The 25,535-nt window shown below is 40.4% G+C and overlaps 1 pseudogene; it reads left to right on the forward strand.

Annotated features, from left to right (window-relative positions):
• Positions 1–2,097: 2,097 nt before the first annotated feature.
• Positions 2,098–24,980, forward strand: LOC103667917 (annotated as a pseudogene).
• The last annotated feature ends 555 nt before the right edge of the window (positions 24,981–25,535 follow it).

The following is a 25,535-nucleotide window of genomic DNA, read 5'->3' on the forward strand; positions in this document are numbered from 1 at the left end:
TCCAACAGTACATTAAAAGGATTATCCATCACAACCCAGTGGGATTCATCCCTGGGATGCAAGGGTGGTTCAACACTCGCAAGTTGATCAGTGCGATAGATCATATCAACAAGAAAAGAGTCAAGAACCATATGATCCTCTCAATTGATGCAGAAAAAGCATTTGACAAAATACAGCATCCTTTCCTGACTAAAACCCTTCAGAGTGTAGGGATAGAGGGTACATTCCTCAATTTCATAAAAACCATCTAGATATATTTATAATTGTCAGGGCATCCACTTGTTGAATACTTTTAAGAATAATATAGTGCCCTTCAGTTCAACTATATCTGTAGTTTAAAATCCAATTTATCTGATAAGGAGAATTGCTACCCCAGCTTTCTTTTTGAGGTCCAGTTTGGCGTGAAAGATGGTACTCCATCCCCTTACTCTCAGTCTGAATGCATCTTTGGGTTCAAATGATTTCTAGACAGCAAATGGATGTAATACTTTTTATCCAATCTGCAAACTTGTGGCGCTTATGGGGAGCTGCTCAAAACTATTCACATTGGCAATTAAGAACTGAGAGATAGAATTTTAATGATGCAATGTTGCCAGTAAAGTCTTTGTTTGTATTAAGGTGACTTTCTGTTCTGTATCACTCTTGGGGCCTTTTACTTTATAGAACCCCCCATTATCTCCCCAGGGCTGGTTTCGGTTACAAAATTGGTTAGTGATCAAGATTCTGAAATGTCTTTATTTCTCCATCCATTCTTGAATGACAGCCTTGCTGGATACAGGATCCTTGGCTGCATGTTTTTTCTTGAAAGAGCTTTAAATATGCTCCCCAACCCTTTCTCTCATTCCAGGTCTGTGTAGACAGGTCTGACATAATTCTGATGCCTTTGCCTTGGCACGTGAGAAACTTCTTGCCCGGCCACTTTCAATACTGTATCCTTGCATCTAATATTTGCAAATTGCACTATGACGTGATTTGGCGTGAGGTTTGTTGTGGTTGAGCTTGGGAGGGGTCCTCTGCCTCTTGACAATAATGTTTGTTTCCCCGCTAGATTAGGGGAAGTTTTCAGCTACAATTTGTTCAAAAATATCTCTTCTAGACTCTGTTTTTCTTCCTTCTCCTTTACCCCCTCAGGATGCCGATGATTCTAACATTGGATCGTATCATTGAGCCGCACTCCCGTAACCTACATTCGTGGGCATGGATTTTTTTGAGACCATCTTCTATTTTCATTTTTCCCCTTCATAACCCATCCTCCACCACTAACCATTCTCTGCTTCGCGACCCTGGCCAAATAGAGCCTCTAGTTTTGCCTGCATTTGCTCATAGAATTTTTAATTTCTGTCAGATTCATTCTCACTTGTCCTTAGATTCTATATTCTCAGTAACCTTTGTTAATACTTTTTCAATTTACTCATCATTTTGACCATCGTTACTCTGAATTCCATTTCTGATAATTTGCTACATCCATATTCATTTCTGGGTATGAGGCCATGCCAGACTCACTGTCTTTTCTTGCTGGGGGCTTTCTCCTCTTCTTGTCATTCTGATGAGGAGAGGTTGCAGGGTTTCCAGAGCTTCAAATTATTGACTGGGTCCCCAGGCCGTGCTCCCTTGTTTTATAGGGATCTTAGAGATGTGGGCTGCTTCTTTAAAGATTTTATTTATTTATTTATGTGGCAGCCAACCAGCGAGAGAGGGAACAGAAGCAGGGAGTGGGAGAGGAACAGCAGGCTCCCAGTGGAGAGATCCATGAGGGACCTCTTTCCGTAGAACGCCGGGATCACGCCCCAGAAGACAGGCGCTCAATGACTGGACCACCCAGGTGCCCGGCTGTGGGCTTTGATTTTTCAGCCTGCCTTCTGTGTTCTGGGGGAGGGGCCTGCCGCGTGATACTCAGGCAACCCTGTTTGGGTAGAGTCTCCCTTGTCCCCGTAGGGTGGATGGGGATGGAGACCGCTGTGAGCCGGCATGTCCAGGCTTTTGTTCTCTTGGCGGCTTTCCCTGGCGGCTTGCTGTGCCTCTTCTGAGGGTCAGAGCAGCAGCAGCCTCTAATTTCAGCCTCTGTCACAGAACAGAGGGATTGCGTCCATTCTATTAATGTTCTGGGCCACTTTAACTCTGCTACTGTTGGTTGCTCAACCCTGCAGCATCCTGGGATACCACACCCGGGCGTCCCAGCTCCTCACTTCCAGGGCCGGCGTCGGTTTCGTCCTTTTGTCGTTTCTAATGCCGCCAGCCGCCTCCCGCGCTCCGGAAGCTCCCGGCGTCCAGTCTGATCCAGTGAGCGCACCGGGACTCCGGTTCCAAGATGCCTGGGTGGCGCGCACCGGCTCACGGTTCCAGTCTGCTGTTTTGTGGTGCCGCCCATTGCCCGCCGCTCCCGCAAGTGGCTACCGCTTCCCGGCGCCCGAACACGGCGGCTCCTCCCTTCCATTTATCTTCGATATCTGTGCACGGTTTCATGGCTCCCCGCTCGTACCTCACACTCAGCGCTGGGAGATGTTCATTTGTGTGGAGATCTAGATGTGCGTCTTCCCAAGGCCTCAGGCTGGTTCCGCGGGTTGCTTAGGCTGGTCTGGTACCCATCCAGCTCAACTCGGGACCGCTGAAAACGGTGCTCCTACTCCTCCGCCATCTTAATCCTCCTGTTTGTGATTTCTATGAATGAGATGCTACTTAGGAAATAAAACCCTCACTGACTATGATTGATAGGATTTAGCCCTGTTCAAAAACAAAGAGTCAAACTAAGATGGGTATGAGGAGAAAGCAGAGCTCCTATATTTTTGGTAGCTGTATCTTTCCCCATTATGGACATGATGGACAAAGGTGAGGCATGCTTTCAGAAGAAGCCAGCCTTCTGAGGATGCCACAGGTGCTTACCCTGGCAGTGCCTCTTGGATCAGTCTGAGCACAGGCTCCCCCACTATGCCTGCATTGGCCACTTTCCTTCCCTGCCTTGTGGGTGGCCTGAACTCCCTCCCAACTAAGGAAGAAGAGTCTGGTAGATACCTCCATCCAATGTTGACCAGTCCAGTCATATTGGGAGGCCAAAGAATTCCAAGTTATCTCCTCTGGTTCCCTAGGAATTCTTCTCAGGAGTTTGTCTCCAAGCAACAGTAAGTGCTGGATAAGAAAACAGAATTTGATTATGTTGTCAATCAGAGTCCCCAGGGTCACACGTGGGAAAGAGATCATTCTGCTTTTACTGGAATCTAGAATCTTGAATTGATTTTTATGACACCAACTAATATACTAATTCACAGGAGGTGATGTCTCAAGCTCCAGCCAAAAGGATCCCATTTCCTAAAAGGACAATAAATTAGTTTTCTTGCCATAGCACATCGCTCATCTTCCCTCTAAGTAGTTCTCCATTAAAAGTAAAACTACGGCATGTAATCAGCTGTAAGTGGTGTTATCAGGAAGAGGTGTGAACTCAAAATGTGAACTTTGCCCCCATTTCAGTTTGGGGGAGGGAAGAGGTTATGGTTCTTCCATACTTTCTAAAAATATTGACCTTGCAAAAATGTAACATTCCATTTATTTGAAAGGTACTGAGGTAAAGATACTTAAGAATCTGTGCTAAAATCACAACAAAGAACCATAGGTGTTGTCCTTGGTACTCTGAGATCCACACACCTTGTAGAGGTGAGACAAGCACAAGAAAACCCTACCAAGAAACTAAGAGAAGTGGAGGAGGTGGAACTCACAAAATAGTTTCACTTCTGAGATTTATAGATAGGTTTTTCTACATCTTTCTATCCCACACAATACAAATTCAATTTAGTCATTCTACATATAAAGTCAGGTTCATTAAAAAGGAAAGTTTCTTTTTCCATGCATGTATTACAAAGAGAACAAAGATGCCCAGATCGAATAAAATTACCCTATACTGTCAGCTCGCCTGGCCCCAAATTGGAAACTACTAACACTACTATACTTTTCCTCATGTGGAGGGATAGGTATTGAGTGTGATATTAATATGAGACTCTAGGTCAGAAGTGACATATTCCAGGTCCCCAGTAGGCATTGTTGCCTTATTTTTATGGAAAATCCACGAGAACAGGGTTCTCAAGTGTTATTAGTAACTAAAACTCACGCCTCAGCCTGGGGTTGGGCCTAATGAGTGCTTCTCTCCATCTTGATCCCTACTTCCTGTTCAATTTAGCATCCCCTACCTCGTCTCACAATAACAAAGATGATAGATTTACCTTTCGAGAGGCCTTAACTTAGCCTTCGTCCTTAGGGACATAATACTAGAAATTGGAACCTTTGTAACAGACTATATTGGAATCCATACACTATAAAACCAAAATAATTTTATAATCTAAACCTGAATATAAATGTAGCCTAATTTGTCAAGAGGATGAGGGACAGTGTGGTAAAAGTAATAATATTCGTGAGGAAATCCAGCCAAGCTGATGTTTGCTTTATCCTTCCATGTTTTGAGCTGCACCGCTTATATACAACTTAAGAATTATCCCTCTTCCTTATCCTAACTGGCTAACTAAATACTAAAGCACAAGGAACACTGAAAACTGTCTTTGATAAGTGAGATCTCAAGGTCAATAAAGCAAAACAAAACAAAACAAAAACCCATAAAGAAATATCGGTATTGAGAGCCAGAAGCCATTGTTCAGAAAGAGAAACTATACCAAGGACAATTTAAACATTTCTTGGGCCAGCTCAATAACACCCCTATGCTAGATGTAATGTAGAATTAGTCAGCCTATTTCTTCGAGAGTTCCATTTGCAACCTTTCCATCAAAACATGGAGAGCTTTCCTCCCACCTTCCTGCCCATCGTGTTGGTGCTGGGACTTGCCTGGGTTAGATGAGTGTTTCTGCACCATGAAGCCTGCACTGAATAAAATTAAAACCCCATGCCAATGAACCTTAACTGAGCATTAAATTGCATAGTTTCACTTTGCTCTAGATCTTTGCAACTCATCTGCATATTCTTTATTTTCTCCTCACTTCCAGATGTGACCTGGATTGAAAGCAGAGTGGGTAGATGGGCAGATGTTATAAAATGATTTTGTTAGTACCTGGGTGCCTCACAAATGACATCCAATTTTTTGATTTTGGCTCATGTCATGATCTCATAGATTGTGGAGTGGAGCCCTGTGTCTGGCTCCATGCTCAGGACAGAGTCTGCTTAAGATTCTCTCTCCACCTCCCTATGCCCCTCTCTACACTTCACCATGCTCAAGTGGGCACACACTCTCTCTCTCCTCTCAAAAAAAAAAAAAAAAAAAAAAACAAAAACAAAAACAAACAAAAAATCAGTCATTTGTGGAAAAAGTGCGACCCACATGAAAACTCACGAAAGTTTCTATATTTGCCTTGACTATCTACATCAATATTAATTCAAGTAGATTCATGCAGAACAAACTTCCAAATAGCTCCTATATATCAGGGTAGCCTGCAAATACACCTTGGAAGTTTAGTCCCCTTCACTGGCATTTGATGGAAGCCAGAGGCCACAGAAAATGGGTCACTCCTGCCACAGAATCCCAAAGGACATACCTTCCAGGAAAAGAAGCAGTTTTCCAAGCAGCGGATTGCTGGATGGATACAGCTTGCACAGGTGCACATCTCTTTCCTTCTGCATCTAGAAAGAATCTGGGGATCCACTGCCCAATTCTTTAAAAGAGAGGGGCCTGCCAGGTTAGAGATATAGTAAGAAAACCACCTACATTCTCCTTCTCTGAAGAGGAAAATGTGTGCTTTTTCAAAAGATTGGGAAGCACAACTAAAAATATTCTTCAAATGAAAATATGCAATGAACAGTCACAAATTGAAGCATGAGAATGATTGGATTCAAGAAAGGTGGTCTTCCCCTAGGTATCTTTCCAAAAGCCTGATGAAAACCAGGGTATATTCAAGCTCTTTTTCTCACCATAAAATCTGTTCTTTTAACAACTATGCTCTTACTCTCAGTGCAAACACATCACATATAGAAAATTGTAGTCTGGATTTTTACCTCAAAGCACTATCAATATTCAACTTCGACTTTAAAACCCTTGGGGAAATTGTCATATGATGTCCTTCAAAAAAGTTGGTAGAACAGTGCAGACATCTGGGGAGTCAGCATCAGCCCACAGACAATGGGAAGATAACAGTAAGGGTTGCAACTACAACCTCCTGGTCCTCAACAGAAATCAGACCATTGCCCCAGGACACCAGGCATGCCTTTTACTTTCTGCCCTTGCCTCAGCATCTAATAAGAAGATTTGGGACCACCCTCTGCTCACCATTGGGTCCATCTTGTTTCACAACCAAAACAGCATTGTGGCAAAATAGCACAGAGCTTCAGATTTGCATGTCAGCAGCTTTTCATTGCTGATACAGTAAAACAAGGATGCTTCTTTTCCCACAGGAAAGGTAAAGAGATGTGTGATGAAGGCAAGTGCAGAAGAAGGTGGCTTGGGTCAGAGTACCCAGATGTGGAGCACCCCGCATCAGAAGGACCCTTCTCTCAGCAACACCTAAGAGCTAAACATAGAAGAAGCTGCCTGCCTGTGCGTTAGAAAGTATAGAATACCATGTGTGACTGGGTCAGAGGGGAAGGCAAGGTGAGACTTCTGGCCTTCGCAACTAAAATTTCACACTGATTTTGTTTTTTCCTTAACATGATATCATCTTAAGTATTACTCATTATTATACACATTATTGTGACTTTAAATACATGTGAAATTTTTAGTTAGATTTTACAGTCTGTTCAGCTATGTGTTCCACAGTTGTAACTTGTCACAGGCCATGGTTAAATTGCCATGTTATTTAAGATATTCTGATGGCATTAGGCCAGGGAACTCAGGAACTCTACCTGGCTCGACACAATCTCCTTTCAGTTAACTTTCCTAGAATATAGGCACGAAGAAGTCCACTCACAGTATGATCACTTGAAAGAGCTACTATGCTGCTCATTTCATGCCTTTACAGGCAGACAAACGTTTATTAGGAATCAGGAGGGCTAAAAATGCCAAACAGGTGTCTGGAAAATTAATATTCACTGTAACCTCTAATCCCTGACATTCTGAGAACCTAGGCAAATAACACATTGAAGGAACAATTAAATCTATAGATATTGCACTAACTAGAATTTGAGTGACCACATCTGACTCAGGTAAGTAGTTATTATATGTCTACTATCCGCTTCTTTAATAAGGGGAAGAGAATTAACCACAGCAAAGGATCACAAGAATAAGGAGATAAACTCAAATTAGCATAGTATTAGTATTAAATCTTCCATAAAAGCCGAGCTATTCATTCACTTAATCTTTCAATATATATTTATGGAGCACCTATACTTGCTGGGACTGTGCAAGGCAACCATCACCACCACACACTTTCATCATTATATTCACCACATCTTCACCACTGTGTCATCATTTTTTAAAATATTTTATTTATTTATTTACAGAGAGAGAGATAGAGAGACAGCCAGGAGAGAGAGAACACAAGCAGGGGAAGTGGGGAGGAAGAAGCAGGCTCCCAGCTGAGGAGTTTGATGCAGGCTCCATCCCAGAACACCGGATCACGCCTCTTGAGCCAAAGGCAGACGCTAACGAATGAGCTACCAGGCGCCCATACCACGTCATTAATAATGTCCTCATCACAGTCCACTGATCATAAGTGGCCCTATCAGCACTGAAGAGCATACAGATCAATTACTATGCGGAGGACTCAGAAAGGTAATGCTGAGGTGAGGTTTTCATTAGATCAAGACTGAGTGTTATATGCAAACAAATCTAATCATGGAACACACTACATGAAAATTAATGATGTATGTAATTGTATGGTGAGTAATATACCATAATAAAAATTTTTTTAATAATAAGAAAACTGAGAATGAGAAAACAAATATTTGATAAAACAGTAACGGACTATTCCAAATTGGTTGAATTATATGTTTTGCTACAAATTCTTTAGTCTCATAAAAATATATATATTAAAATTTCTCCATTTGGTGCTGACGTTGTGCCATCCTCAGGGACCCTCGAATTTGGAGAGCAGCATTGATAAAAACATGGGTATACTCCTCTGTGAGAGTCAAAGTTAGTGCTCCTCAGGTGCAGCAGGCAGTCAGCAAAAATATGGAATACTTTTAATTTTACTAATAATGCCTTTTAATGATTTTTCTGAGGGGCATTAAAATATGATCTACTATGCAATAGGCAGAATTAACTTTTCTTATAAATTTAAAAATTGTAATAAATGGCAACCCCACTGAATGGCTAAATGTTAAAGCATGGATAAAACCCAGGGTTAGTGCTAAGTAAAAACAACTGGAATTTAAACATAATAGTTGGGAATACAAAATAATAAATCCCTTGGAAAACAATGTATTATTTCAGATAAATTAAACATACATTTACCATATAACTTAGCTATCTCACATTGACCAAGTATTGACCTAAGAGCAATTAAAACGTATGTTCAGACAGTTGTATACGTTGTTTACAACAGCTTCATTCACAATACAAAAGTTGTTTTAAAAATTGCCCATCAACAGGGTGGCCTATCCAGAGAATGAGATACTACTAATCATAAAAAGAACGAACTGTTTGTTACAATGAAATATACCATAGAATCCTTCAAAAACATCATATTGAGAAGAGAAACTCCTGAGCTTCATAGAGTGTATATTCAATTCCATGTATATATGGAAATTCCAGAAAAAGCAAAAACACCATATAGTGAAATAAAAACAGCATGGATTGCCAGACCTGAATATAGTGGTGGGGTTTGACAACAGGAGCCAAAGAACTTTTCCCAATGATGAAAATGTTGTGTATCTTGAATGGGATGAAAAAGATGAAAGGAGGGAGTATAAATAGGGCCAGATAACTGACGCTGATTAACAAGGAGGAGACAGGGTTTCTACAATATAATAGAGGAAGGAAGAAATATACAGAAACTAAACAAGATTCAGTAGAATATATCTTTTTGCTTCCATGGTAATAACTTTGGAAATTAACAGCAGCCATGAATAATGATCTGTTAAGGACATAGTGTACCAGGGGCTCAGACCTCTCAGGTATAAAGGTCTGTTAGACAGAGGACAAGCAAAATGACACCAGCAGTCTGACAGAAAGGTGAAGAAAACATACAGAAAGAATGAGCATGAAAGGAGATGTTGGAATATCTATTTGGCTCTTGGGACCAACAGCAGGAACCACAGCTCACCCACTTACACTTTTAAGTATAACCAAGTTTTTTTTTTTTTTTACTTTAAGAAATAGATGACCACACTCAGCAGTGAAAATAAGTAATAGGACAGACACCTTTGCAAGGTGATGTACAAATAAATCTAATTAGTGTAAAGGGTATAATGAAGAAGACAGTGCCAGGACCCCAACCATATTACCTTGTATTCAACTTGTCAGTGTAATCTGAGAGGGTTTATGGCAACTCTGTCAGAGCACTATCTTCTGGCCTGGGAGCACATTTTTCCATGCACAAGAGAAGCAAGAAGTGCTAGAAAACGAACACTCTACAAGCAATCATCAGCTAGGTGATGGGTAGAGAATTGCCATACACACCTTCATCTTCTTTCTTTCTGGGTTTGAAGAACTGTGAAGGAATATCTTCAGCTAATTATGACTCAAAATTCCGATAGTGAGACTGGGCTCCATGCTCGGAAGGGCACTGGCTTAGTAATACAATTCTTTTACTATATCATTTTCCCCATATTCCTACTAGTCTTTCATGAAATCGGGAGCCTCCAATAAACTACTTGTCTTCAAATCCCTTGCTTGGTCTGTTTCTGGATTAACTCAAACTAAACATTGAGTTTTCTTCTACTACGAGTTTTATTCCCAGAAATTCACACCTTCTGTGCAAATCGTATACATAGTAATAATAGGAATGTTCTTCTGTAATCCATCCTCATATCATTTTCATAGGCTACCATATGAGGAATGTCTTTCACAAAGAAATGCCTTTCATTCCAAAATAATTTTGATTTCAAAGAGTTCACTAAAGACTTCCTCTTCCACCAAGCTGGAATAACCCTTCTTCCCCTAGGTCTCCATCTAGAAATTTAAATACTCCTGGATGGGGCAATGTAGGGAGATGGTGTGGGTGGGGAGCCGCATGGCTCAGTAGTAGGTCCCTAGCTCATCTCATACTCATGAACACAGCTAGATAACTACCAAATCATCCTAAATACCCTGAACAACTCCAAGACTTACAGAACAACCCATAACTAAGGAGAAGAGGCCACATCAGAGAAGGTAGTAAGTGTGAAGACATGGTTTAAGGGAGAAAAGATGGCAGGTGTTGCAGAAGGGGACAGCCATGGTCATGGAGAAGGCCAAGGAGAGTAGAGCAGCACAGGGACAATGCACAAGAACATTTCCCAAAGCCATTCACTGAGAAAAGAAGAGGGGTTGCTTTCCGAGTTCTTGCAACACAGTGGGGCTTAAAGCCTAGAGTTTTAAAGGTCACCATGTTGCTCCCGAGAAAGTCAGGCAAACAGATCAGGTGGAAATAATGCTTTGAAGAATATCTGGGATACACAGGGGGAAATTATTTGCCTTTCTTGAGACAGATTTTGAGAGGCGGAGAGTTCATGGAGATCCCTCTCCAGGGACAAAGGAGCTGGTTGGAGTACCTCTGCCCACAGCATAAACATAGAGCCACCTGTGGGGAAACAACACAGCACTGACACCAGTTGCCTAACTTACACCTAAATCTCCACACCCCTGCACTCTGGTTGACTGGACTTTCTCAGTCAAGTTTGCCTGAGACCCAGCAGCCCTTCCAGAAGACCAGCATATCCCTGCCCACACCACATCTCCTAATAAGAGAGTTCTGCAGGGCTTCAGTTCTAGTAGAAGTAAATCAGGTCTCATCTTGCTGGTAGGCATCAGAGCACACCTAGTTAAAACTCACCACATTCTAAGAATAAACGCCTACTACAAGCAAGAAGAGCTTTTACAGACAACTCTCCTGAAGGATGGAGCAGCCAAATCATGATAGCACAGCACACATAGCACACACCAGAGACACTCCTGAAGAGCCAAGAGCCCAGACACTCACTACCTCCTTCATAGCCATTATGCTCAGGAAGAGGAAACATAATGACTTTTCTAACCCAGTAGGAAGGCAGAGACCTAGACAAATGTCAAGTGATGAAGGAATTCATCCCAAATGAAAGAACAAGATAAAGCCACAGCCAGAGCTCAAGTAAAACAGACAGGCACATGCCTGGTGGGGAATTTGAAGCAACAATCATAAGGATGCTCATTGGGCTTAAAAAGAGAATGGAGACTCAGGGAGATACTTCATCATTAGAGATCCAAGAGTCACAAGAAGCACTCAGGAAATGAAGAATCCCATAGCTGATTGGAAACAGGTTTGATGCAATGAACAGCAGGATGGAAGAAGTACAGAATGAATTACATAGAATACTTTTATAAAAATAATAGAAAAGTAAAGAAAGTGAATAAAAGAGAGAAACAAGAATTATGCAAGACAAGAATAGACTTAAACTCAGTGACTCCATCAAATGTATTAACATTCATATTACAGGAGTCCTAGAGAAGAGAGAGAAAGGGGGCAAAATTTTTTGAGGAAATAATGGCTGAAAACATCCCTAATTTGAAGAAGAAAACAGACATCCAGATCCAGGAGTGCACAGAAAAACTCCCATTAAACGTAAACAAGAGCAGGGCAACGCAGAACACATATTTGTAATTAAATTTGCACAGTATATCAATAAGGAAAAATCTTTTAAAAGCAGCAAGACAAAAGTAAAGAAGTCCATAATTTTACAAGAGAAGACCTATTAGGGGCTAGCTGCAAATATCTCAATAGAAATTTGGCAAGCCAGAAGGAAGTGGCATGATAGCCCAATGTGCTGAATGGGACAAATATGCAGGCAAGAATACTCTTGTCCAGCAAAGCTACCATTCAGAATAAGGAGAGATCAAGAGTTTCCCAGACAAACAAAAACAAAGGAGTTCGTGGACCACAACCCGCCAAGGACAAGAAACCAGTTCCCTGAAAGAGGACTCTTGAGTGGATAGGAAACACCAAAAGTGAAATGACAAGACGGATCTCCAGAAACAACAACAAAAACAATACTAAGGATGTCATTAAATACGTATTTACCAATAATTACATTTCTCTGAATGTAAATGTAATTAGAATGTTCAAATCAATAGGACACATAGGGTGTCAGAATGGATAAAAGAGCAAGACCCTGCCCCAGGAGTCCAAGATGCCATGAGGGGAGGAGACCTTAATTGCATCTGGTCCCAGGTTTTCAGCTACATAGCTGTCAAATCATTCTGAAAACACCTCTGCCAGAACTCAACCAGAGATCTAAGAAAAAAGAAAATGGCTGCAACTCTATTAATAGAAAAGTGACCACTTTCTGCAAGGTAGGAGGCACGAGAAGCGAATCCAAGGTACATATAGGAAGACAGACCAAGGTGGGGAGGGAGCCTCCGTCGGAAAGCCAGTTGCCAGCAAGTGATACAGCAGCAGAGCACCTAAATAGGAACTTTGAGAGAAGTCTACTTCAAGGAGGGGCATCACCAGGCTGCTAAGTGGGGCAGAACCCTAGCTGGGACAGTGTGGGCTCTCAGGATCCTCAGAGTCATAGGAAGACCTCAGGGTGCCTGCGTGTGGCAGAGCTCCTAGGCATCGTAGTGGGGATGCCATTCAAAAGAGTGAGCCCAGGAGTGGCTCAAAGCCAGGTCGCTTATAAACCGTGAACTGTGGCATTGTTGGGCCCCTGCTCAGAGAACAGGAAAACCAGAGACTCCCTCTTCCTCCCATGGAAGGAGTGGCACAGGAGCATGCTGCAGGAGTCTGCAGAGTTTGGAAATTGAAAAGGAATCGTGTGCCTGGAGAGGTAGGAAATGCTCACAGTCAAAGGCCAGGTGAGCATGGTGTGGCCAAAGACCAGGGAGACAGGAGAGATTGACTGCTTTTCTGAGGGCTCACTGAGAGGTGCCGCTTTGGCCTCTGGCGTTGGAGATTGAGGCTGCCATTTTCATATTCATCCTCTAAAGCTGCACAGAAAGCTCAGGGAACAAAAGCCACATGCCAGAGCAAACCAAAGCAGATTACTTAGTCCAGCCCCTGGCAAGGGTGGTACAATTCTGCCTGGGGCAAAGACACTTGAGAATCAATGCAACAGGTCCCTCTCAGGAAGATCAACAAGAATCCTCCAGCCAAGACCAAGTTTATGGATCAGGAGAACTGCAACCCCAGTGCTAGGAAATACAGCACATAGAATTCACGGCTTTTTCCCATGATTCTTCAGTCTTTCAACTTTAATTTTATTATTATATGTCTTAATACATTAGCCAGCATATATATCACATCATTAGTTTTTGATGTAGTGTTCATCAATTTATTAGTTATTGTATATAACACCCAGTGCTCATCACCACATGTACCCTTAATTTTTGTTTTTTTTCATTCCTTTACAACCACCTCTCTATCACCCCTTAAAATCTTTTAATTTTCATTTTTGCAGTTATACTCATTCCTTCATTGTATTTAATCTGTGTGTGTGTGTGTGTGTGTGTGTGTGTATGTCTGGGTGTGTATATATATGTTTCTTTCTTTCTTTACAATTTTGGGATGCAGTTTTTCTAACACACCAAATACACCCAAAATCTTAGTGTATGGCTCTGTTCTATTCACCTGTCTGATCATATTCCTTTGTTGTTGCTTTTCTCTTTCTTTCTCTTTTTTTTCTTCTTCTTCTCCCTCTTTTTTTCGTTTTTTGTTTGTTTTGTTAAAGTCATTTTTAATTTTCATCTTTATAGCTACATTCTATCTCTTCAATGTATTTAATTTTATTTGCATATGTTTTTCTTTCTTGCCAATTTTGAGATGTAGTTTCTTCTAAACAAACCGACCAAAATACACTCAGAGATAGTGTTTTGCTCTGTTCCAATTCATACATCTGTTCATATCCCTTCCTTTGTTGTTGCTGCTTTTCTCTCTCTTTACTTTTTCATGTCTTTTAATTTCCATTTTTACAGTTACATTCTTTGTTTTTGAATTTTATTTATTTATCTATCTATCTAGTATTTATTTATTTATTTATTTATTTATTTATTTATTTGACAGAGAGAGAGAGACAGCCAGTGTAGGGGAGAGGGAACACAGGCAGGGGAGTGGGAGAGGAAGAAGCAGACTCCCAGCGGAGAAGCCTGACGTGGGGCTCAATCCCAGGACTCCGGGATCGTGCCCTGAGCCAAAGGCAGATGCTAACGACACTGAGCCACCCAGGAACCCCTACAGTTACATTCTCATCCTTCATTGTATTCAACTTTATTTTTATACACGTTTTTCTTTACAATTTTGGGATCTAGTTTTCAAAAACAGACCAAAATACACACAGAATCCAGTATTGCTCTATTCTGCTCACACTGTCTGACTTATATTCCTCTCTCTCTCTTTTTCTTTTCCTGGTTTCAGGTCTTGTCTTGATTTGTTTAGTGTATATTTCTCTGGGCCTTCTCAAGGGCATGGAAGCATTCTCCAGAATAGATCACATACTGTCACAATTGGTACCAAAAATTGGAATCATTCCCTTGCATATTTTCAGACCATAATATTTTTGAAACTGGAACTCAATCACAAGAGGAAATTTGAAAGAACTCAAATACATGGAAGCTAAAGAGCATCCTACTAAGGAATGAATGGGTCAAAACAGAAAATTAAAAAGAATTTTAAAAATCATGGGAACAAGTGGAAAAGAAAACTCAAGTGTTCAAAACCTTGGGATGCAGCAAAGGCAGTCCTAAGAGGGAAGTATAGCAATACAAGCCTTTTTCTCAAGAAACAAGAAAGATCTCAAAATATAATAAATCTAACCTTACACCTAAAGGAGCTGGAGAAAGAATAGCAAACAAAAGCGCCTAAAACTCAGCAGGAGAAGAGAAATAATAAATATTAGAACAGAAATCAATGGAAACAGAAACCAAAAGAACAGCAGAACAGATCAATGATACTAGAGCTGGTTCTTTGAACAAATTAATAAGATTGATCAACGCCACAGACTTAGACAAAAAGAAGAGAAAGGACCCAAATAAATAAAAATCATGAATGAAAGAGGAGAGATCACAAGTGACCAACACTGAAGAAACAGCAAACAATTGTAAGAACATATTATGAGCAATATGAGCCAAAAAGTTAAGGCAATCTGGAAGAAATGGATGCATTCCTAGAGATTAAACTAAGATTTTAAACCAAAACTGGAAACAGGAAGAATAGAAACCTGGAACAGACCCATAACCAGCAAGGAAATGGAAGAATAATAAAAATCTCCCTACACACAGAGTCCAGGGCCAGATGAGCCCCAGGGGACTTAACAAACATTTAAAGAAGAAATAATACTATTCTTCTGGAAACTGTCTCAAAATAGGAATGAAGGAAAACTTTCCAAACTCTTTCTATGAGGCCAGCATACCTTACCTTAAAAACCAGACACAAAGACCCCACCAAAAGGAGAATTGCAGACCAAATAACATCCCTGATGAACATGGATGCAAAAATTCTCACCAAAATACTAGCCAATAGATCCAAGAGTAGATTAAAAGATTATTTACCACATTCAAGTGGGATGTATTCCTGTGCTGCAAGGTTGGTTCAACTCCTCAAATTCAATCAGTAATACACTACATAAATAAAAGAAAGAAAAGAACCATATGATCCTCTCAATTGATGCAGAAAAAGCATTTGACAAAGTACAGTTACCACTTTCATGACTAAAATTCTTCAGCTGCTGGGATAGAGGGAACACACCATTATCGTAAAAGCTTTCTCACAAAAAGCCCACAAAGAATATCATTATCAATAGGAAACACTAAGAGCTTTCACCAAGATCAGAACACGACAGAGATGCCCACTTTCACCACTGTTGTTCCTCAAAACAGAGTACTAGAGTCCTAGCCTACAGTCAGACAACAAAAAGAAATAAAAGGCATTCAAATTAAGCCAAAGAGGAGCCAAACTCACTCTTACAGATGACATGATACTCTATGTAGAAAAACCAACAGACTCACCAAAATTGCTAGAACTCATACAGGAATTCAGCAAAGTTGCAGGATGCTAAAATCAATGCACAGAAATCAGTGGCAGTCCTGTACACTAACAACGAGACAGAAGAAAGAAATAAGGAGTAAATCCCATTTACACCGTACCCAAACCATTAGATACCTAGGAATAAACTCAACCAAAAAGGCAAAAAGGAGGTACCTAGAAAACTACAGAACACTCATGAAAATAATTGAGAAGACACAAAGAAACGGAAAAACATTCCATGCTCATGGAGTGGAAGAATAAATATTGTTAAATGTCTATGCTACCTAGAACAATCTACACATTCAATGCACCTTATCAAAATACCATCAACATTTTTCTTTCACAGAGCTGGAACAAATAATCCATAAAATTTTATGGAACCAGAAAAGAAACCTGGAATAGCCAGAGGAATGTTGAAAAGAAAACCAAAGCTGGTGGCATCACAATGCCATACTTCAAGCTTTATTACAAAGCTGTGATCATCAAGACAGAAGGTACTGGCACAAAAACACATCGATCAGTGAAACAGAATAGAGAACCCAGAAATGGACCTCAACTCTATGGTCAACTAGTCTTCAACAAAGCAGGAAAGAATATCCAATGGAAAAAGACAATTCAAATAAACAAAGGAAAATTGACAGCCGCACAGAAGAATGAACTGACCATTTTCTTACACCATACACAAAGATAGATTCGAAATGGATGAAAGACCTAAAAGTGAGAGGCCAGAAATCCAGCAAAAATCCTAGAGGAGAACCCAAGCAGCAAATCTTGGACCTTTGGCCACAGCCATTTTTGCTTAGACACGCCTGCAAAGGCAAGGGAAGCGAAGGCAAAAATGAACTTTTGGGACTGCATTGGAAATAAAAGCAAAGGAAACAGTTGACAAAACCAAAGACAACCTACAGATTTGGAGAAGATATTTTGCAAAATGACATACTGTGATAAAGAGCTAGCATCCAAGATATGTAAAGAACTTATCAAACCTGGAACACCCAAAGAACAAAACCCAACCAAGAAATGGGCAGAAGACATGAACAGACATTTCTGCAAAGAAGACATCCAAGTGGCCAACAGACACATGAAAAATGCTCCACATCACTTGGCATCAGGAAATACAATCAAAACCACAATGAGAGATACCACCTTTCACATAAGTCAGAACAGCTAAAATTAACAAAACTAGAAATAAGAAATGTTGATGAGGATGCAGAGAAAAGGGAACTTTCTTTACACTGTTGGTGGGGATGCAAGCTGGTGCAGCCACTCGGGAAAACGGTATGAGGTTCAAATAAAAAGACTGAGTTAGAAATTAAATATCACCATGATACATTAAAGATTCAAATCATATCCAATGTTTATAGCAAGAATGTCCTCCCCAATAGGCAAACTATGGAAAGAGCTCCAGATGTCCCTCAACAGATGAGGGATAAAGAAAAGGAGATAAGCACACACACACACACACACACACACACACACACACACTGGAATATTATGCACCTATCAAAATGAAATCTTGCTGTTTGCAATGAGACATGAGATGGAACTATAGGGTACTATGTTAAGCAGCAAAATAAGTCAATCAGAGAAAGACAATTATCATATGATTCACCATATGTGTAGAATTTAAGAAACAAGACAGGACCATAGGGGGAAGAAAGGACAAAATAAAATAAGACAAAACCAGAGAAGGTGACAAACCATAAGAGACTTAATTACAGAAGCAAACTTGAGGTTGCTGGAGAGGGGCAGGTGGAGAATGGGGTAACTGGGTGATGGACATTAAGGAGGGCATGGCGTGATGTAATGAGCAGCCTGGTATTATATAAGACTGATGAATCACAGGCCTGTACCTCTGAAACCAGTAATACATTATTGGTTAATGGATTGAATTTTAAAATAAAAAGGTTAAAAAAGCCACACCCATCTATGCTGCTTACAAGAGACTCATTTTAGACTAAACAGACCAGCAGACTGAAAGAGGGAAAGGAGAAACATTTATTATGCAAATGAACATCAAAAGAAAGCCAGAGTAGCAATATTACTATATTGGACAAACTAGACATTAAAACAACGCCTGCAATAAAGTTGAAGAAAGGCATTATATAATAGTAAAGGGGACAACTCCAACAACAAGACCTAACAATTGTAAAGATATTATGCATCCAATGGGAGCACACAAATATATAAGACAATAATAAACATAAAAGAACTCATACTGAGTATAATACAATAATAATAGTGGGCTTTAACACCCACTCATCAATGGACAGATCATCTAAGCAGATAATAAGCAAGAAACAATAGCTTTGAATGACACACTGACCAGATGGATTTAACAGATATATTTAGAACAATGTATCCTAAAGCAGCAGAATACATATTCTTTTCTCAGTGCACATAGGTCAATCTCCACCAGAAGAGATCACATACTTGGTTACAAATTATGCCTCAAGCAGTACAAAACTGAGATCATACCAGCAATTTTTTTCTGAGCACAATGCTAAGTGAAACTGGAAGTCAAACCATACAAGAAAATTGGAAACACCACAAATATATAGGATATAACAACATACTGAGCAATGAATGGGTCAACCAGGAAATCAAAGATATAAAAATACATGGAAACCAATGAAAGTGTAAAATACAATAGTCCAAACCTGATGGAAAGGAAAAAAGCAACTTAAAAGGAAGGATATAGACAGGCCTACCTGGGAAGGGGAAGTAAGAAAACTCACACAAATAACCTAACATTACACCAAAGGAGCTAGAAAAAGAACAACAAACAAAGCTAAAGCCAGGAGAAAGAAGAAGATAATAAAGATTAGAGCAGAGATAAATGATATGGAAATCAGAAGAAACAATAGAACATATCAATGAAACCAGGAGCTGAGTCTTTGAAAAATCAGTAAAATTGATAAACCCTAGCCATACACCTATCAAAAAGAAAAGAGGAAAGGACCTAAATAATAAACAAATAAGAGAGGAGAAACAAAACCAACCTCGTAGAAATACAAACAATTATAAGAGAATATTAGAAAAACTACATGCCAAATCCAACCGACAACCTGGAATAAATGCATAAATGTCTAGAAACCTAGAAACCATCAAACTGAAACAGAAAAAATAGAAACTTGAATAGAATGATAACCAGAAAAATAAATTGAATCAGAATTAAAAATCTCCCAAAATAAATACAAAGTGCAGGGTCAGATGGATTCACAGGCAAATTCTACCAAACATTTAAGGAATTTAAATAACTGTATCTATTTATTTTTTTAAAGAGTTTATTTGTATTTATTTGACAGAGAGAGAGAGACAGCCAGGGAGAGAGGGAACACAAGTGAGGGGGAGTGGGAGAGAAAGAAGCAGGCTCTCAGCGGAGGAGCCTGGACGTGGGGCTCAATCCCAAAGCTCTGGGATCATGCCCGAGCCAAAGGCAGACGCTTAACGACTAAAGCAGCCAGGCTACCCTAATAATCTGTAATTTAAATACAAGTTTAAAAAAAGGAGGATCCAGAACTCACAAGCACATGTTTCACTTAGAGATTTATAGGTAGCCTTTTTCTACCCTTCTTTCTTTACACCCACATAATTCAACTGAATTAATTTATTTCATATATATATATATATATATATATATATGATGTAGCTTATTAAAAAGAAAAGGTTTTTTTCCATGCAAGAATAAAAGACAAACAAAGAAACTCAGAATAAATTACTCCATGCCTTCAGCTTCTGGTCCCAAGTTGGAAACTACATCATACAACCACCATGCTTTCCCTCACATGGATGAATGGGTATTGCATGTGATATTAATGAACCCTTTAATCAGGAATTCGATGTGTTCTGGGTCTCTAAGCTGCTGCCATTGTTGCCTTACCTATATGTGGACATTCCATGAGAGGCAGCAGTGGTTCTCAAAGTATTATTAGTATTCTCACAGCTCCCCTCAGCCTGAGGTGGGGCATACTGAGTGCTTCTCTCCATCCTGATTCCCACTTCTTCTTCATATTCCATCCCCTAGTGCCAGATCTCCCACAAAATATCATAGATGATGGATTTGCAGGCTTTCGGGCCTTAATTAAGCCTCCTTCCTTATGAAATAATACTAGAAATTGGAACCATTCTAGGAATAGACCATATTAACCAGATACAATTTTTAAACTATACAAAACATTCTTATTATTCAAATCCTGAATATAGGGGTAAATATAATTTCTCAAGAGTGGCTGAAAGACAGAATGGAAAACATAATAATATTCTTGCAAAGGATAATCCATAAACAGACGTGTGCTTTATCCTTCTAAGTTTTGATAATCACAAATACAATCTTCCTTAAGAACTGGTCCTCCTTTCCTTACCAATGGATAACTAAACACTTCAAAGCACAAGCAAAAGTCAGAAAAATGGCCAAAAACAACAAATGAGCCAAGGTACCATAGTTTAAAAACATGAAGAAAATAGTGGGTAAAGGATGTTTACATGAAGGCACTATCCAGAAAAGAGAAACTAAATCAAGGACAATTAGAAATACTTTCTTGGTACCAGGCTCACCATCCCTTCCGCCAGATGCAATGTAGAGTTAGTTCTGCCCATTTCTTTGAATGTTCACTTTCTAAGCCTTGCCATCAAAACCGTGTGTCAGGCCCTCTCCTCCCACATTCACTACCATGTTGGCATTGGGGGCTCACTCAGTGGAGAGGTATTTCTTGCACCAGTATAAAGCTGGCAATTTTTCTGAATAAAATTAAACTCCATACAAATGAGCCTTTTATCTGTACAATAAGGTCTCACATTGCTATAGCACTGTAACTCTTCTCATTACTCTTCATTTTCCCTCACTTCCAACTGGAGAAAATAAACCATGAGTGGGTCCAAGCTTCTGGCCTGGAAAGCAGAAGTATGAAAATGATAGATGTTGTAAAAATGGGATTTTGTGTATTTATGGGTAGATGGGATTCCATGAATACCATGAAAGTTTCTATAATAATTGGCTCTGGACCTTACAAGACCAATTATGAGAAGGCAGATTCATGCAGGACAAATTTCCAGCTACTCATGTAGCCCTATGTGGTGCCAGTAAATACACTTTGGGAGTTTAGTCCCCTTAATGTACTCTGATGGGAAACCAGAGGTCACAGAAAATTGGCCACTTCACACAGCAGCCCAGCTGAGATACCCAGGAGACAAAGCCCTTTTCCAACCCAGTGGTTGCTAGATACAGCTTCTCCATCCTCAAGCTCACATCTAGCCTTTTCTATATTTAGAAAGAATTAAATTCCACATCCAGATGCATTTGAAAAGAGAGTGGGGCCTGCCAGGTTATAGAGATATTACAGAAAGTGTCTAGCATTTCCCTTGCTTCTGAAGCGAAAATGTGCACGTCTTTTCTAAGGAGAGATTGAGAGCACAGTGAAAAATATTTTTCAGATGAAAATATGCAATGAAAGAATCACATACACAGAAGCATGAAGAATGATTGACCAAGAAAGGTGGTCTTCCGCAGTGTCTTCCAAAAGCCACATGAAAGCCAGGGTGTGACGGTATTTCTCACCATAAATATGTTCTTTTAGCAATTATGCTCTGCTCAGTGCAATATCACAGGTAGAAAACTGTAGTCTGACTGTTGCCTCAAAGCAGTAGCAATATTCAACTTGGGATTTTAAAAACCTTGGGAAATTGTCATATAATTTCCTTCAAAATCTTGGCAGAACAATGGGGACATCTGGGAATCAGCATCACCAGAGACAATGGGAAGATAAATATAAGGGCACAGGCTGCCAGTAATTTTGTTCAGCTGGCTAATTGGCTGCCCTAGACCCTAGACAGGCCTTTACTTTCTGCCCCCTGTCTCTTCATCTGATAAGGTTTGGGGTCTACACTTTCTGCTCACTGGCTGGGTCCTTCCTGCTGGGTGAAACACCAAACGGTATTGTGGGGCAAAAACACCAGAGGCTTCAAATTTTCATGTCAGCACCTTTTCTAACTGTTGCTGCAGTAAACAAGGATGCTTCTCCATAGAAAAAGGTGAGGGATATGAAGGAGGACCATAGTGCAGTAGAAGGTGACTTGGAGTAGATGCGCCCTCATGACGTGAGCACCTCGCAGAAGGACTTTGCCTCAGCAGCTCCCAGGCCTAAATCTGCAAGAAGCTGCCGTCTCCATTAACTGGTATAAGAGGTGAGCAATATTGCATGTTAGGTGGGCTTCACCACTGGTGGCAGTCAGACTTTTCCTCAGAATCCTAAGTAGTCTGGGATTCTAGCCTTGTTTCCCAGAATTGGGGCCATAGTGAAATGTAGTTGCTTTAGTCCATCTGTTCCCCTCTGGGGTTTCAGCGCTGAGGCTGCATAAAATTCTTGTAAATAGACACATTCTGGGCTATGGAAACAGGGCCTTGTCAAAACAGAACACTGGCAGTATGGAATGTCATATTTATCCCCTTGGGGACAATAGCTGTGACAAATGAGTTTCCTTCTCCTCTTTCCCTCAGCCTTACTGTAACAAGCTTGATGTCTTCCAAGACTACCCAAGAGGAGAAAGCCCTGCCCCCCCATGAGGTGATTCCTGTGTGCCCTGGCCTCATGGACCCAGGCACCTGGTGGACGACTGGGGTCAACAGGAACAGAAGCAGAGGCCTTCTGGTTGTGCCACTCAAGGGGGAGCAGCTGGTTCAGCGAGAAGCAGCCTTTCAGAGGACCTGGCCCAAGATGTGTTAGTAAGAATAAACACATTCCACACAGTAGACTTTAACCTAGTATTGAGATGCTAGGACAAACACCATCCTTGAGAGAAGTTAATATTTTGAGAGTACTGAAGAGAGAGGAATGTTCATGGAGCTTTAATGCAAGAGAAATTTATGAATGCCAGGTGCCCTGCATAACCTCCACAGTGGGTTAATCTTATAAACTACTATCACTTCCACCTGCACCGCTGTTGCACAAAAATGAACTCCTGGGGTGGGGATGGTGGTGGTAAATCCTGGATTTACACCACTCAAGTTGTCAGCAGCTCCCTGTAATGTCCTGGTCTCCAGGCTCTTGTAAAAATGCTAGCAAAGTAGTTGCTCTGTAAGCCCCATGTCATTCCACAGGTCTGTAACTCATCAGTGAATCTAACCAAGGGTGTAGAAACAATTATGATAAATAAAGCTAATCTTTCACTTAAAATTGATAGATCATCAACAACATATATTAGATCCCATTTTAAAATAATTTGTCACTGCATTTGGAAATGGCAGATCCTCCAGATTCTGGCATTCTCCCAAAGTCCCAGCTATGTGATCTAAGCTCTCTGGAACTCTAAGCTTCACCTTCCTGCTTGCAAAAGAAGGGGCTCATGGTTATTGTGAATAGTACTAGAATACTGAATTTTAGTGACCAGCACAGAACAAGCAGAAGTCCTCAAATAGATGACGATGATGATGCCACACAACTTAGACCATAGAACATGTATATTTTACAAGGGGATAGTCAAAGGAATATTACTAACATTATGGCTTATGTTTACTTACAAATTAATATTATTAAAAAATATTTTGTAAGTATGAAAAGTCAATGACTTGCCTTGTAATGATGCTCTATTAAGGCATCAGGTATTAATGATCATAATATTGCACTAGACTTTGAGGAACACACAATAAACACTGGCATCATATGGCAAGTGACTTACATGCTTTAGACTAATTAATTCTCCTAGAACATGAATAGGTAGCTCCTATCTATCATCTTCATTCTACAGATAGTGAAAAAGTTCACAAAGGTTAATCTCCTTTCCAAAGATGACTCATCTCTCAGGAGTTAGAACTCAGTATTGAACTAGTATTAAACTCAGGTCCTTCTGATTCAAGAACCAAGGGATTAAACCATTGTTGGTGTGCCGCACCTTCTTTCATAGGCAACAACTTAATCATGCTTTCAAAACCTTTGTCCTCCCTGATGTCTTTATTCTAGGTTAGATCAGCATTGAGATGATGCTGTGCAAAGACATGCCCATGGAAAATGAGGAATGGGACAACTGTCCAAGAATTCATCTGGAGGGGTTTCCAAGCCATCCAGCATCTTGGGAAAGGTCCTCTTCCTCGTGCACCTGCTGGCGTGATCTGGCATCCATTGCAGGTAATGCTGTCATAGTCACCATCACCTGTGCTGACCTCGGCCCACACACCTATGTACTTTTTCCCTCAGCATTTTCTCCTTCTTTGAGTGTTGTAATGTAAGTGCTGCTATTCTAAGTTGCTGATCATCTTTCTTTAGGCAAACAAACCATTTTCCCGTGCCTGTTTCATACAAGCATTTGTCTTTGTATTTCTGGGAGCAATAAGGTTTCCTTCTCATAGCAGTGTTAGTCTTTGGATGGCAGGCCATTAGCAAAGCTCCTCTGCATTACCCAAGCATCATGAATCTGAAGACTTGCTTCCTCCTGGTCACTCTGCTTCGCTTTGGCCTTCACTCTCATCACCGGTCTAGTAGTAAAGGTTTCCAGTTATCCTCTGTGGCCCCCATGTCATCCCCCACCTTTTCTGTGATGTTGGCCTCTGATTCATTCTCCTGTTCTGACACCAGGTCTTCAAGGAAATGTTGACCCTTGTCCTTGCTTTGGTTATCCTTTTGACATCCTAATATCATAACCTCATTGCATACAGCAACATAGTAATCAATTGTGCGACTCCCCATCAGCCAGGGAGAAACAGAAAAAGCTTTCTCCACCTGCTCCTCTCACCTCATAGTTCTCTGATATACGGCAGCTGTGTCTTTATATATGTGAAACAAAGCAGACGAACAGGCTGGACTCCAACAGGGAGGCTGCCCTTGTGAACACGGTGGTGACCCCACTGCTCAACCCTGTCATCTACACTCAAGGAACAAGAGACATATCACTCTGGGTGAGACAATGTGCAGAATGAAAATATCAAGATAAAAACAACAACAACAACACATGGCCTTGGAGTGAAGGTTTAGAGAATAATTTGTCTTCATTCTGGCGAATTTAGCAGTCCACAGGAGTTGTAGCAGGGTCTTGGGCAACTACAGCTGATCTGCACGTCCTAGCAAATGGAAATCTGTTTTAAAGGCCACATTTACCTTGATGCATAACTATTCTCCTCACATATTCCACATATATTGATGACAATTGATTAATTGAAAAATTCTTTTACTGAATTGTTATTCTTCCTGATAAAATCATAATGAAGTTTCAAATTTTAGTAATATATACATTTTTTATTTTACTTCTCTCTAGTCATAAACATTGCACAACAGAATTAATAATGCTTAAGAAAGGCACTTTGATAATTAAAATAATAGGAGGTTGTATATTAAGATGTGGTTAGAAGAAAGGATGGAATAGTACAAATGCTTGGTCAATATTCCTCTGATGCTGCCTATCCCAAGGAAATAATGGTCATAGTACCTTCACCTTTGGAATATATATGGTTTGCATCAGGTGTGCTCTCTTAAATGCTGTTTCTGGCTC

The sequence above is a fragment of the Ursus maritimus genome, unplaced genomic scaffold (genome assembly GCF_017311325.1).
Source record: "Ursus maritimus isolate PB19 unplaced genomic scaffold, ASM1731132v1 scaffold_7, whole genome shotgun sequence".
In the NCBI taxonomy this organism is placed as follows: Eukaryota; Metazoa; Chordata; class Mammalia; order Carnivora; family Ursidae; genus Ursus; species Ursus maritimus.